We start from the raw sequence: 16,209 nt of genomic DNA, 5'->3' as shown, positions 1-16,209 counted from the left end.
CAACCTTCCAAGACTGAACCAGGAAGAAATAGAAAATATGAACAGACCAATCACAAGCACTGAAATGGAAACTGTGATTAAAAATTTTCCAACATGGGCTTCCCTGGTGGCGCAGTGGTTGGGAGTCCGCCTGCCGATGCAGGGGTCACGGGTTCGTGACCCAGTCTGGGAGGATCCCACATGCTGCAGAGCAGCTGGGCCTGTGGGCCATGGATGCTGGGCCTGCACGACCGGAGCCTGTGCTCCGCAACGGGAGAGGCCACAACAGTGAGAGGGCCACGTACCGCCAAAAAAAAAAAAAAAAATTTCCAGCAAACAAAAGCCAGGACCAGATGGCTTCACAGGTGAATTCTACCAAAGATTTAGAGACGAGCTAACACCTATCCTTCTCAAACTCTTCCAAAATATAGCAGAGGGAGGAACACTCCCAAACTCATTCTATGAGGCCACCATCACCCTGATACCAAAACCAGACAAAGATGTCACAAAAAAAGAAAACAACAGACTAATATCACTGATGAAAATAGATGCAAAAATCCTCAACAAAATACTAGCAAACATAATTCAACAGCACATTAAAAGGATCATACGCCATGATCAAGTGGGGTTTATCACAGGAATGCAAGGATTCTTCAATATACGCAAATCAATCAATGTGATACACCATATTAAGAAACTGAAGGAAAAAACCACATAATCTCTCAATAGACGCAGAGAAGCTTTCAACAAAATTCAACACCCATTTATGATAAAAACGCTACAGAAAGAAGGCATAGAGGGAACTTACCTCAACATAATAAAGGCCACATATGACATACCCACAGCCAACGTCCTCCTCAATGGTGAAAAACTGAAACCATTTCCACTAAGATCAGGAACAAGACAAGGTTGCCCACTCTCACCACTCTTATTCAACATAATTTTGGAAGTTTTGGCCACAGCAATCAGAGAAGAAAAGGAAATAAAAGGAATCCAAATCTGAAAAGAAGAAGTAAAGCTTTCACTGTTTGTAGATGACATGACACTACACATAGAGAATCCTAAAGATGCTACCAGAAAACTACTAGAGCTAATCAGTGAATTTGGTAAACTAGCAGGATACAAAATTAATGCACAGAAATCTCTTGTATTCCTATACAGTAATGAGGAAAAATGTGAAAGTGAAATTAAGAAAACACTCCCATTTACCATTGCAACAAAAAGAATAAAATATCTAGGAATAAACCTACATAAGGAGACAAAAGACCTTTATGCAGAAAATTATAAGGCACTGATGAAAGAAATTAAAGATGATAGAGATAGATGGAGAGATATACCATGTTCTTGGATTGGAAGAATCAACATTGTGAAAATGACTCTACTACCCAAAGCAATCTACAGATTCAATGCAATCACTATCAAACTACCGCTGTCATTTTTCACAGAACTAGAACAAAAAATTTCACAATTTGTATGGAAACAGAAAAGACCCTGAATAGCCAAAGCAATCTTGAGAAAGAAAAATGAAGCTGGAGGAATCAGGATCCCTGACTTCAGACTATACTACAAAGCTATAGTAATCAAGACAGTATGGTACTGGCACAAAAACAGAAATATAGATCAGTGGAACAGGATAGAAAGCCCAGAGATAAACCCACGCACATATGGTCACCTTATGTTTGATAAAGGAGGGAAGAATATACAGTGGAAAAAAGACAGCCTCTTCAATAAGTGGTTCTGGGAAAACTGAACAGCTACATGTAAAAGAATGCAATTACAGCACTCCCTAACACCATACACAAAAATAAACTCAAAATGGATTAAGACCTAAATGTAAGGCCAGAAACTATCAAACTCTTAGAGGAAAACATAGGCAGAACACTCTAGGACATAAATCACAACAAGATCCTTTTTGACCCACCTCCAAGAAAAGTGGAAATAAAAACAAAAATAAACAAATGGGACCTAATGAAACTTCAAAGCTTTTGCACAGCAAAGGAAACCTTAAACAAGATGAAAAGACAACCCTCAGAATGGGAGAAAATATTTGCAAATGAAGAAACTGACAAAGGATTAATCTCCAAAATTTACAAGCAGCTCATGCAGCTCAATATCAAAAAAACAAACAACCCAATCCAAAAATGGGCAGAAGACCTAAATAGACATTTCTCCAAAGAAGACATACAGATTGCCAACAAACACATGAAAGAATGCTCAACATCATTAATCATTAGAGAAATGCAAATCAAAACTTCAATGCGATATCATCTCACACCGGTCAGAATGGTCATCATCAAAAAATCTACAAACAATAAATGCTGGAGAGGGTGTGGAGAAAAGGGAACACTCTTGCACTGCTGGTGGGAATGTGAACTGGTACCGCCACTATGGAGAACAGTATGGAGGTTCCTTAGAAAACTAAAAATAGAACTACCATATGACCCAGAAATCCCACTACTGGGGATATACCCTGAGAAAACCATAACTCAAAAAGAGTCATGTACCAAAATGTTCACTGCAGCTCTATTTACAATAGCTAGGCCATGGAAGCAACCTAAGTGTCCATCAACAAATGAATGGATAAGAAGATGTTGCACATATATACAAAGGGATATTACTCAGCCATACAAAGACAAGAAATTGAGTTATTTGTAGTGAGGTGGATGGACCTAGAGTCTGTCATACAGAGTGAAGTAAGTCAGAAAGAGTAAAACAAATACCATATGCTAACACATATATATGGAGTGCAAAAAAAAAAGAAAAAAAAAGGTCATGAAGTACCTAGGGGCAAGACGGGAATAGAGATGCAGACCTACTAGAGAATGGACTTGAGGACACAGGGAGGGGGATGGGTAAGCTGGGACAAAGAGTGTGGTAGTATATATTTGGACATATATACACCACCAAATGTAAAATAGATAGCTAGTGGGAAGCAGTCGCATAGCACAGGGAGATCAGCTCAGTGCTTTTTGACCAGCTAGAAGGGTGGGATAGGGAGGGTGGGAGGGAGGGAGATGCAAGAGGGAAGAGATATGGGGATATATGTACATGTATAACTGATTCACTTTGTTATAAAGCAGAAACTAACACAGCATTGTAAAGCAATTACACCCCAATAAAAATGTTTTAAAAAATTCTATGAATCACTCATGGACCTTCCATTTATTTGCTTAAAGATAAAATTAGTGTCTTGAGAATTAATCTCAAGTAGCCAAGTAGTCAGAGAAACTTTATAGGCAATAAAAAGGCATAGATGTATGAAACATAAATGCACTATGACTATAATGAGAGCACAGGAAAGAGGAAGGAGGAGATTCCAGAGTGGAGAAAGAACATAGGCTAGAGGATGTCGTCTCTAGATTGGAGACTCACCCATGTGGACAATGGAAGTCATCAGAGATTTGTGAGCCGGTGACTAATAGTGGCCACTACGTGGATTTCATGCAAAGAAATAAAAACTGTTGAGGGGATGACCAATTTAAAGTGCTTGGAGAGCTGTTTAGTAATTGTGTAACTTTTTGAACACTAGAGCTATCACAAAGAGAAAAAGAAAGAGGGAATGAGAATAATATCCAGATAGACCAAGTAACCCTTCTACATATCTATACAAGCTATCTGCACAGCCTATTCCCACGTATAATCATGCATGGAGACCAGTAACACTGTGGTTAGGAATACATAATTTAATGGTTAGATACCTCAATTACAGCTCCAACACTCTAGCAGATGTCTGAACTCTCTTCTGTAAACTGAGGATAATAATAGTACATCCCTTTTAGGGTTATCATGAGGTTTAAATAAAATAATACTTGTAAAGTATACAGCCAGTACTTAACATGTACCCAATAAATACTATCAATTACAACAATAATAATAGCTCTTATTATTACTACTATTAATATAATCACTGCTTGAGTAAATATGAAACAAATGTGAGAATAACTAGAGTATCCAAATCTAGATATGGACAAGAGGATGGCTGCTGTTTTAACAAGTTTTCCTTAAAATGAGTAGCTGGAATTGAAAAAGTTTTCCTTGAAATAAGTGACATTTGGTGGGTGATAAATTTGGATTTAGATGGGTGATTTTAGGGATAGGACAAATCAAAGCTCAACGGTTGTATTGATCAACACATCACCTGAGATCAATGTCTCCCTAATCTCTTTTGTACATTTAAAATTTTGAACTACTCACCTTTCAACATGTTGAGAAGCACTACTAAAATGAGAAGAAGAGTATATTAAAGTCAGGAATACTGTGAAATTTGTTTCTCTGAGCTTGAGTTTTTAAAAACATTATTTCTGTTGTCCTTTCAAGCTCTGGTGGGCTATGGTCTTCTGACCTAAATCATTGATGTGTCTTTCTAAAACTAAAATTGACTTGAAAAATTCACCCATGTTATATCAGAGCAAACCAAGTTCTTAACATAGCTACTTACTTTAAACATTAATGGTTTAAAAAAACAGTGTGACCCTATGCAAAACTACTACAGCAAAAGAACCAGCCAAAAATTTTTTAAAAATTAAAAAAGAAAGAAGAAACAAAGAATGAAAAAGGCAGAAAGAAAATTTATTCTGCAAAAACAAGGAAAGCAAAGGAAAACAAAATTAATCCCTAAAGAAAAATACACCCTGGTCTTTTTTCTATAGAAGACCTAAAATAAAATATAAATTTAATACAGTAAATATCAAAAATGAAATGACAAAACAACAGAATGAGAGTTTTGTTGTTGTTGTTGTACACGGGCCTCTCACTGTTGTGGCCTCTCCCGTTGCGGAGCACAGGCTCTGGACGTGCAGGCTCAGCGGCCATGGCTCACGGGCCCAGCCGCTCCGCGGCATGTGGGATCTTCCCGGAAAGGGGCATGAACCCGTGTCCCCTGCATCGGCAGGCGGACTCTCAACCACTGCGCCACCAGGGAAGCCCAGAATGAGAGTTTTTAAAGATGGAGAACAGAGAGAGAGTCAAGATGGCAGAAGAGTAGGAGGACGTGGAGTTCACCTCTCCCCACAAATGTAGTAGGAATATATCTACAAACAGAACAATTTTCACAGCGCACCTGCTGAACACTAGCAGAGGACCTTAGACATCGAAAAGGAGAAGAAAGATCCCCGCATAACCAGGTAGGATGAAAGAAAGGAGGGAAAAGGAAGAGGAGAGGAAGTAGGATGGGACCTGTGCCTTTCGGGGGGGACCTGAAGGAGAGGAAAGGTTCCTGCATCCAGGGAAACCACCTCACTGGCAGGGAGATCATCTGGGACAGAAGGGGAAGTTTGGGGGCTCAGAAGAGAGGGCAGCAACTGGTCTGTGGCAGGCAGGGCAAAGTGAGATCTACGTAAACGGTCTGTGCCACAGCCCTGTGCGTCCCAGCATGAGACGTGTGTCTGTGGTTTGGAGAGCAGGTTGGGGAGAGGACTGCTGTAGGCTGCAAGGAGACAACCTGAGGGGACAGGAGCTCTGCAACCAGGAATGCTCATGGAGGAAACCCATACTGCCATAGGAGTGAAGCGCCATTGTTGAGTGACACACAAAGGGCAGGGCTGCCATGCAGCCTCTCTCCCCACGTGTTGGCCCCTGCCTCTCTGGGCACTAGAAAGGGCGCCTGACAGGGCAGGCTCTTGCATCCCAGGCTGTTGCCTCCTCCACACCCCACTGTGATGGGCTGCTGTGCTCTGCGGAAGCTCAACTCTGTTTCTGTTTAGGTATATTTGCTCATTTGTTTTGTTCTTTAGATTGTACATATAAGTGAAACCATACAGTATTGTCTTTTTCTGTCTGACTTATTTCACTTAGCATAATACCCTCTAGGTCCATCTGTGTTGTCACAAATGACAAGATTTCATTCTTTTTAAGGCTGAGTAATATTTCAGTGTGTGTGTGTGTGTGTGTGTGTGTATACACACCACATCTTATTTATCCATTTACTGATGGACATTTTGGTTGCTTCCATATCTTGTGTATTGTAAATAATGCTGCAATGAATATAGGGTGTATATATTTTTTCGAATTCGTGTGTTCATTTTCTTTGTATAAATACCCAGAGTAGAGTTACTGGATCATATGGTAGTTCTATTTTTAATTTTTTGAGGATCCTACATTCTATTTTCCATAGTGACTGCACCAATTTACATTTTCACCAACAGTGCACAAGTGTTCATTTTCTCTACATTGTCACCAATACTTATTATTTGTTATCTTTTTGATACTAGGCATTCTGACAGGTGTGAAGGATAACTCATTGTGGTTTTGATTTGCATTTTCCTGATGATTAGTGATGTTGAGCATCTTTTTTGTGCCTGTTGGCCATCTGTATGTCTTCTTTGAAAAAATGTCTATTCGGGTCCTCTGTCCCATTTTTTAGTTGGGTTGTTTGTTTTTTTGATGTTCAGTTTTATGAGTTCTTTGTATATTTTTGGGTATTAACCTCCTGTCAGATATATAATTTGCAAATAACTTCTCCCATTCAGTAGGCGGGCTTTTCATTTTGTTGATAGTTTCCTTTGCTGTGCAAAAGCCTTTTAGTTTGATGTCATTCTACTTGCTTATTTTTGCTTTTGTTTCCCTTGCCTGAGGAGACATATCCAAAAAAAGTATTATGAGGACTGATGTCAGAGTGAATACTTCTTATGATTTCTTCTAGAATTTTTATGGTTTCGGGTCTTAAATTTAAGTCTTTAATACATTTTGAGTTGTGTACCAGGAACTAACATAATGTTGTAGGTCAAATATATTTCAAAAAACAAACTGATAGTAAAAGAGATCGGATTTGTGGCTACCAGAGGTGGAGTGTGGGGGAGGGGAGATTGGATGAAGGTGGTCAAAAGGTACAAACTTCCAGTTATAGGCTAAAGAAGTACTAAGGAGGTAAGGTACAACATGATAAAGATAATGAATGCTGCTCTATGTTATATATGCAAGTTGTTAAGAGAGTAAATCTTGAGTTCTCATCACAAGGAAGAAATTATTTTCTATTTCTTTAATGTTGTATCTATATGAGATGATGGATGTTCACTAAACTGACTGTGGTCATCATTTTGTGATGTGTGTAAGTCAAATCATTATGTTTTACACCTTAACCTTATACAGTACTGTATGTCAATTATATCTCAATAAAACTGAAAGAAGAAAAAAAGAAAATGGTTTTCCTTTTCCAAAATGTCATAGTTGGAAACATGCAGTATGGGGCCTTTCCAGACTGGCTTCTTTCACTTAGTAATAAGCATTTAAGGCTCTTCCATGTTTTTTCATAGCTTGATAGCTCATTTCTTTTTAGCACTGAATAATATTCTATTGTCTGGGTATTTATTCAGTTTGCTTATCTGTTTACCTATTCAAGAACATCTTGTTGCTTTCAAGTTTTGGCAATTATGAATAAAGCTGCTATAAATATTCTTGTACAGGTTTTTACATGAACATAATTTTTAAACTCATTTAGGTAAATACCCAGTAGTGGAATTTCTGGGTCATGTGGTAAGAGTATGTTTAGTTTTGTAAGAAACTTTCAAATTGTCTTCCAAAGTGGCTATACCATTTTACATTTCCACCAACAATGAATGAAAGTTCCTGTTGCTTACATCCTCACCAGCATTTGGTGTTGTCAGTGTTTTGCATTTTAGCCATTCTATAGGTGTGTGTAGTGGTATCTTATTGTTTTAATTTGCATTTCCCTATAAGATATGATATTGAACATCTTTTCATGTTTCTTTTTGTTTGTGTTTGTGTCCAGGAAAATTCATCACCTTCCACATTGACCTTTGCTTTCAAAGGTGTCCCCTCTCTCTTTTAATTGTCATCAAAGCCACTTAGAATAACACTTAGGAAAACAACTTCCAGAAAAGAATTTATCTGTGAAGAGAGGAATGGGGGTTTGGGTAAGGCAGCAGGAAGATTTTTCGTTTTTCAACTTACTCTACTAATTGAATTTTTCCCATATGCATATAATTACCTTTATTTTTCAAATAATTAGATAGGTTAAGAAACAAAACAGCCATAATGACAAGAGGAGAAACATTCATAATAAGAAACCAGTGGCAGAAAACCTCCCTCTAATGTGATTTATCATTTATTGCTCACTTTGGCTGTCGGCTATTGTCAAAATGAGAACATCACTAAAGACAACGTAAAGAACTAAAAAAAAAATCTCATTAGCAAGATTTTGAAGGGGACATGATAATTAAAAGATACAGGGAAGAAGATTTATGTAATACACAGTGAGCCTCATACTCAGCTTCTCACCTGAATCCTCAAACAGCTGAGCTGATTTCTAACAGCTGGCCATGTAGAAGTCTTTCAATATCCCACTAAGGCTGGAAAAACATGGGAGAGGATCTCAAAGAAAAGGATGCTTTATTAGTTTCTGGTTTTAGTCCTAACAAATTACTGGCTAAGAGAACAATAAAACAGTTTCATTCATACCAAACTAAACACCTAAATACTTCGTAGAATATAATTAAAGAGAAATTTTTACCCACCCATGAGCTCTCATGGCATCCCTGATTGTAAGATGGTCTCACTTTTCCTTGAATCAAGATTCAGTGTAGAAATGAAAATGCCTCTCAGCTTGGGGCCTGCAGCAGCCGCTGCCTGAACTGAGTTAGGATGCACATCTTCCTGGCTAGCTGCTTTGGCTCTTCCAGAATGATGAGACAAAGGATAGGCAGAAGGCACAATTCCAAATCACTGCTGAGAAAAATACCAGATTTCTCTCTCCTTGCCCCTTTAGCTCTCATTTTAAGAAACAAACATGCAAACAAAAACAACCACAGCAAATCCCCAAACCTCACCGTGACTTGTATGTATCTGTCAAAAATTTTATTTTGGAAGAAAAAGAGAGGAAGGCTTAGAACTCCACCATTTTGGAGGGGTAAAGGAAGAAAACACCATTTTCTTGGAAAGCTCCTTTCCAAACATCTTGAGAGTGAGTCCAAATAAAACGCATGTTGCTTGCTTTTCAGCAGAAAATCTCTATCAAAATACTGCATGTAATGGTAGAATTGCTTCTCCTCCATTTTTAATTAAACAAATAACTAAAAATAACGTGCTGGGTTAGTGATGTCAGGACCTTACTATTTCCCAGATTGTGGAGAAACTTCCAATGAAGAAGTACTTTCAGTGATATAGCTTGGTTACTGGCCTCATCTCCTTAAGATTCAACTTAGTCTTTCTCTGAAAATATCACCCTGCCCTGTATTCCTTGGCTCTGAAACTCAAATCCAGTTGGATTTTGGTTCTTCTTTCTTACAGCACTTCCTAAAGTTCATGCATGGATTTGACACAGAGCTTTTAAGTCAGAGTTGTGGTTTAGGGAAGCAAAGTGAAATCATATTCAATTCAATTTAACCAATAGTTTTTAAGTAAGGAAAAATGCTGTGAAAAGCCTAAGATGTCTTTTGGCATATAATCTTCTATACTGGAGAGTAGAACTACAGCCATTTCTGTTTCTAAATAATGTGACCTCTGTTCTGCCCACTTCTCTATTTTCATCTTATTGACATTAACCATCATCACAGTGAACTGTTGAACTATTGGTATTATATGTCCTCCATCAAAGCTGCCCTGCTCAGTGTAAGGTAGGATCCTTCAAGAAAAATCAAATTAGAATAGGCCATTAGAGGCTTAGAAATGTTTGGGCCTTTGACACAGGAATGCCATTTCTGTTGATTTTTCCTCAAGTCATCTTATGTGGATAAAAAAAAGAAATTTACAAAACTGACACATACAGCAATACTAACCTTAGCATTATTCATAATGATGAAAACTGAAAATAAACGTAAGGTCTAAGAATTAGGGAAAGGTTAAGGAAAATCCCCACATGAAAATTTTGTAACCATTAGACTGTTGGTTTATCAAACATTTGAATTATTGTGGAATAATAATTAATTAATGGTTAATTATTCAAACTATATTAAAACATATATGCATGAAAAAACTCTGGAAATAAATATGCCAAAGTGTTATTAGTGATTGTAATGAACTATGGATAAATTTAGTCTGATATTTTCTTTCCATTTTTTTTCCAAGTGATCTCTCATGCACTTGTATTACTTTTGTAATTTAAAAAAAGCATGTTTTTAAAAGTTGGAATAAAAAAACTATATTTTTGTCATAAACCTCATATGTTATAAAGACTTGTTTCTCTTGAAGTGGTTACTGGTTCACACATTGACATAGGACCCAGAAAAAAAGCAGGAAACCAGCACCTCTGGAACTCTTGGAGGAGAAAGTAAAGTTGGCGGAGGTAAGTGGCTCTCTTCCTCCCTGAGAAACTAAATGACAACCAGAAACCAAGATATTATGCATAGCTACAGGGAACAGACATAGGAGTTAACAGAAAAAAAGTGATCCTGAAAAATGAGGTGTTCCTTCTAAAACAATAATATTACTCAATATTTGAAGGACATTTCCCAGTTGACGAAGGACTTTGTAGACATAATCTCAGGCTATTCTTTCAACCACTCTGTTAGAGAAGTATAATTTCTTCGATTTTACATATCTTGAAGCTGAAGCTTAGAGAAGTTAAGTAATTTGCCCAAAGTCACAAAGCTTTTAAGTGAAGGCTTAGGTTCTCAACTCAGGCTTCCTGATTCTCAACTCAAGCTATTTCTGCTCCCACATTGTTACGTAATGGACTATATGTTGTGCAAAAGTGTCCATGTGCAAGGCACTCTGCTGGATTTATAAGGGGAACAAATATGTTGGAAGCATGGTTTCCGTCTCCATGAGATGATGACCTAATAGAAGAAAGAGGACACAGAAAAACTGTCTAAGAGCACAGGTCATATTTAAGTGCCAAGTCAGTAGAGTAGGCAGAAAATGCTGTAAAAGTTGAGAGGAAGGAATATTAGCTGTAAGCAAAGCTTATTGTGAAATGATGATCTGGTTATCAGGGAAAGGATTAGGGAAGGGAGGATGGTGGTGTGGCTGCAGTGGGGACAAGAGGAGAGTAAATCAAGGAGCAGAAGTGACATCAAACCAGCTTCAATTGTCTTCTACAATCTGCCTGGACAGTCACTCATCCTATTTCATCCTATAAACTATTCAGTCATTAGTAAGCAATCATGTCATTTTGGAGGGTTTTTAAAAGGGTTTTTAGTGGCTTATCACAACAAAATACAATTATTGTGCATTTTCTCCTTCATTATCTGAGATGATGAATTTCCTCCACTGATTAATTTATCCAACTAGCTACATCTCCTGTGGGCTGACAATGACCTGAACATCAGCACTGGTATGGCACTGAGTAAGCAAAGTGCAACCAGACACTGTTCACTGCCCTGAAAGTGCCTACTTTCCAGAGGGAGAAACTTACATTTAAAATGCTTACAATTATGTGTGTAATGATAGAGATAGAAGCTTGGCAATTTATGAGGTAAAGGAGGTGCGCTTACCCAAGCTTGGATGGGGATGTGGCATTATTCAAGGATAAATTGAAATTACCTGGCAAAGAAGGGAGAAGGGGTAATTTCAGGCAGAGGAGGCCACATGGCCAAAGTCAAGGAAGCAAAGGAAAGGCCGGTGTGCCAGGAATTGCTAGTAATTTGGTGCTTTCAGAGATCATAGTGAAAGGCAAAGGGGAGATGAGATTAGGGAGATAGGATACCACGATTATAGTGGGTCTTGTAAGCCATTTTGGGTGGCTGAACTTTAATCTGTACAGACAATGGAGATGCAACAAAGAGTTTAAAGCAGGGCATGGGTAATGTGTAGTGTAATTAGTAACATCATTGCTGTGCTGTACTCTACTATACATTATTAAGTACATATAAAAATTCTGTCAGGTTTATGGAAAATATTTTCATTTTTAAAAAATAAATAATAGGAACCTTATGAAATTTATGTAAATCCCTTTGTCAAAGCCTCAACTTTTACCTCATTGATGAAAGATTTATGAAAATTCAGAAGGGCATGATTAAATGTCCTTAATATGACAGATGATTCCTGTTTACCCTCTACGAAGATTTGGGTTTGATTTACTTATGTCATAGCAGCAAGCAAGTGGTTGTAAAAGCCTATGGGATATTGTTCAACTGCTTATCTAGAAAATGAAAGATGAATATATCTCCTTTGGAAGATGTGTAAACAGGGAAAAGTGTTTTTCAATGTCTGTGAAGCATGTCTTTATATTTAAAGAAACAAATCAAACAAGACAAAAACAAAAAGAAATCTCTGCATTTTTTCATTGCTTTGTTGTTAGCTTTCAAAAATTTTATTTAAAAATCAAGAAGTATATTTTCCTAAAAAGTATGAGTGTTCCAGTTTCCTGGCCTCAGACTAGGAATTATGAACTGAGCCCTGTTCCTGCAGCTGATTTTCCTCTTGGTGTTATGGAAGTAGCAGCCTTTATATGACTCTGCTTCTGTTAGAATTAGATTCTGGAGTTGTCCTGGTTTCCTGAGGAAAAAAAATGGAGATTTCCATACTTCTTAAATAAAACCTGCCTTAGAGGTATGAGAGCCCTGCAGTCAAAGAATTTAGTATTTGAGGATGGGACTTCACAGGTTATCTGAGTCCATATTCTCTTCTGACCATTGTATCCGAGGCCTAGAGCAGTGATGCTTTGTATATCGTTACACTAGGGGTTTGCAGAAGACCTAGAATGGACTGGTTGATCTAGACCTAGAATGGACTGGGGGGCAAGGATCACACAGATGAAAGGCAGGGCCAAGCAGGGTGAGAAAAGGGGACATTCTGAAGGCCATGGACCTTGAATGAAGCCGGTTCTTTATGGGATAGGGAAAAATGACACCTCTTTGGGTTTGTTGCTAATGTTACCACTGGACTCTGCCTATTGGTTAATATTTCCCTCAAGCTGGCCCTCTTGTCACCCTCATCCACAATCCAACTCAGAAATCTCTTTTATCATTAGAATCTTTTTTCTGTTTTTCTTTTTTCAATTTAACTGGTAACGACAACAACGTGGCATGAATATTTTAATTCCCTACTCTCTGCCCATCAGACATTACTACCTGGTCATGGCTCATTTCCTCACCAAGCCCAGACTTAGCCTTAGAATTTGTCACAGTCTAGCGCTCTGGGCACCATTGCCAAAAGATCAAACTTAGCCCATTGGACACAATTTCTTTGCTATCTCTGGATTAGAATTAAAGGTGAATTAAAGAATTAATTCTCTGGATTAGAATTAGAATACTGCTTCCAAAAGTTCTCTGTTGCACTGGAAAGATGGTGTGATATTTTTGTTTAATACATTCATTTTAGTTGAATACTCAATTTTCACTTGAGCCTACTCAGACAGTTATTTCCCCACTTGGCCAAGAGATGGTGTCAAATGCTTTACTCTGTGCCCCAGCTCTGGAAGCTCTTATCCCAGTAAGCTGATTGTCTTTGGTTTTACTTTTCCCTGTGCTAGTTACTTTCACTATTCTACCCACAGGGAGGAAGATATTAATACCAGTGTATAAAGTTTTAAAAACTTCAATTTATAAAATAAGCAATAAAGGCCCTGCCCTTTCCTCTGGGTTTGTACAAAGTGCCTATCTAAATGTGGCCTGTGTGAATTCTGGTTTCCTTAGTAGGTTGCAAAGAATAGAGACCTTGCTTTTCACAAGTCACCTTGTCTATTTTTGACCCCTGCCATGGGGTGCTTTAGAGAATCTTCTGCATAGTTTTGAATAAGATGAATTTTCCCTTGCTTCTGCCTGGTTGCTATAGCTGTCTCCATGTGTCTGCCATAGTCCCCTGTGTGGGGTACGAGTGAAAGAAAGTGATTCATTCATTCAGTGAATAAACGTACACTGAATGCCTGCTATGAGCCAGGCTCTAGGCTAGGTACCGTACTTGCTGTGGTTAGTCAAATAGAAATGATTCCTGGCCTCATGAAACATAGAGTTCAGTGGAAGAGACAAGCAATAAACAAATAGACATAAATGACATATTTGCAGAGTGTGATAAATGTTTTGAAGGACAAGAACATGGAGTTATAAGAGAATGCATCCATTTATATGGGGTGATTGAAGAAGACACCTATGAGGAGGTAACCTTTAAATGGAGACCTGAGGATGAGAAGTTAGTCATGAGGAGCCAGGAGAAGCATTTCACCCAGAGGGAAAAGTGTGAGTGCAGCTCTGAGGTAGTATTTGATGTGAACAATGACCCCAGCTCCCCCATGAGGGCCTAATCTGGCTTTCATATAGGCACAGTAGCTTTGGCAGACAAACACAAATTCCAGTCAGGAAAGAGGGAGGCCACCTCCTGAGTAGGATCTCTTCGTGTAAGAAAGATTTTTCATTTCTCTTGGGGTGAGATATGCTCATTAACTTTGTAAAGTTCTCACAGCAATACGCATGCGTCAAGAATGAGGCTTTACACTCACATTAAAAACTGGACATTTAGGACTGCCTTTTGGACAGGTCTGTGCTACAAAGGCCAAAGTCAAGACAGAAATGCTGACTGCCCCATGCCCTTACAGTTTGGTGTCACTGCTGTTGTAGGTAAAATGATTTTCCAGCCTTTGGGAACTAAGGTGCCAGATTCTCTGAAGAGAGCATTGTCCTGATAAAGGAAAAACATGAATGCACTGGGTGTTTAAAGCGTGGAACATAAGAGAGGATGGAGGTAATGTTTTGTTTGTTTTGTTTATTTTTCCCACAATTTTCTTTATTTTTTAAAACAGATAGTTTGGCCACTGAAAGTCATGTTTTTAAACTTCTTTTGTGGCATTTTGGCTGCTTTTCCAGAGACAAAAAAACCCCTGAAATATAAATAAATTCAGGAAGGCTCTTATAAGCAATTATATTAACCATATATTTAAAATTATTTTTTGTTTTAAGTAATTATTTCTTGAGCTGAAACTTAGCTTACCAGATCTACCTAGTTGGGAAGTTTTTTGAAACAAAAATTTTGACAGAGTTACCTCCTGTATCAAAATCACTCACATAATATGAGGAATGGCAAGACTTTTCCCCAGTCTCTACAGAGTAAGGTAAAGCAAAAAAGGTAGTTAATTGCCTCACAATTCATCAAAAATTGTTGCTCATAATTGTTCTACATTTCTCCAGAACAGAACTAAAGATGCTACTGGAAAACTACTAGAGCTCTTCAATGAATTCAGTAAAGTTGCAGGATACAAAATCAATACACAGAAATCTGTTGCATTTCTATACACTGACAATGAAAGAACAGATCAGAAAAAGAATTAAAGAAACAATCCCATTTACCATTGTATCAAAAAGGATAAAATACTTACAAATAAACCTACTTAATCCTAAGTAAGCAAAAGACCTGTATTCCGAAAACTATGAGACGCTGATGAAAGAAATCGAATATGACACAGATGGAAAGATATACCATGTTCTTGGATTGGAAGAATCAATATTGTCAAAATGACTATACTACCCAAGACAATCTACAGATTCATTGCAAGCCCTATCAAATTACCAATGGCATTTTTCACAGAATTAGAACAAAAAATCTTAAAATTTGTATGGAAATACAAAAGACCCCAAATAGCCAAAGCAATCTTGAGAAAGAAAACTGGAGCTGGAGGAATCAGGCTCCCTGTCTTCAGATTATACTACAAAGCTACAGTCATCAAAAGAGTATGGTACTAGCACAAAAACAGAAATATAGATCAATGGAACAGGATGGAAGCCCAGAAATAAACACACATACCTATGGTCACCTAATCTATGACAAAGGAGGAAAGAATATACAATGGAGAAAAGACAGCCTCTTCAATAAGTGGGGCTGGGAAAACTGGACAGCTACATGTAAAAGAATGAAATTAGAACATTCTCTAACAGCATACACAAAAATAAACTCAAAATGGATTACAGACCTAAATGTAAGACTGGATACTCTAAAACTCTTAGAGGAAAACATGGGCAGAACACTCTTTGACATAAATTGCAGCAATATCTTTTTTGATCCACCTCCTAGAGTAATGGAAATAAAAACAAAAATAAACAAATGGGACCTAGTTAAATTTAAAAGCTTTTTCACAGCAAAGGAAACCATAAACAAAACAAAAAGACAACCCACAGAATAGGAGAAAATATTTGCAAAGGAAGCAACCAACAAGTGATTAATCTCCAAATATACAAACAGCTCATGCAGCTCATTATCAAAAACACAAACCAAACAAAAAATGGGCAGAAGACCTAAATAGACATTTCTCCAAAGAAGACATGAAGATGGCCAAAAAGCACATGAAAAGATGCAAACATCACTAATTATTAGAGAAATGCAAATCAAAGCTACAATAAGGTATCACCT

The 16,209-nt window shown here is 37.8% G+C and overlaps 1 protein-coding gene across 4 annotated transcripts in view; it reads right to left on the bottom strand.

Annotated features, from left to right (window-relative positions):
* FBXO4 (F-box protein 4) overlaps positions 1–16,209 on the bottom strand; it is a 343,355-nt gene that overhangs the window by 135,118 nt on the left and 192,028 nt on the right. The gene's annotated exons all lie outside the window — the stretch shown is intronic.

This window comes from Lagenorhynchus albirostris, chromosome 3 (genome assembly GCF_949774975.1).
Source record: "Lagenorhynchus albirostris chromosome 3, mLagAlb1.1, whole genome shotgun sequence".
NCBI lineage: Eukaryota > Metazoa > Chordata > Mammalia > Artiodactyla > Delphinidae > Lagenorhynchus > Lagenorhynchus albirostris.
The sequence above is the reverse complement of the archived record's forward strand: the minus strand, read 5'-3'. Positions and strand labels throughout refer to the sequence as shown.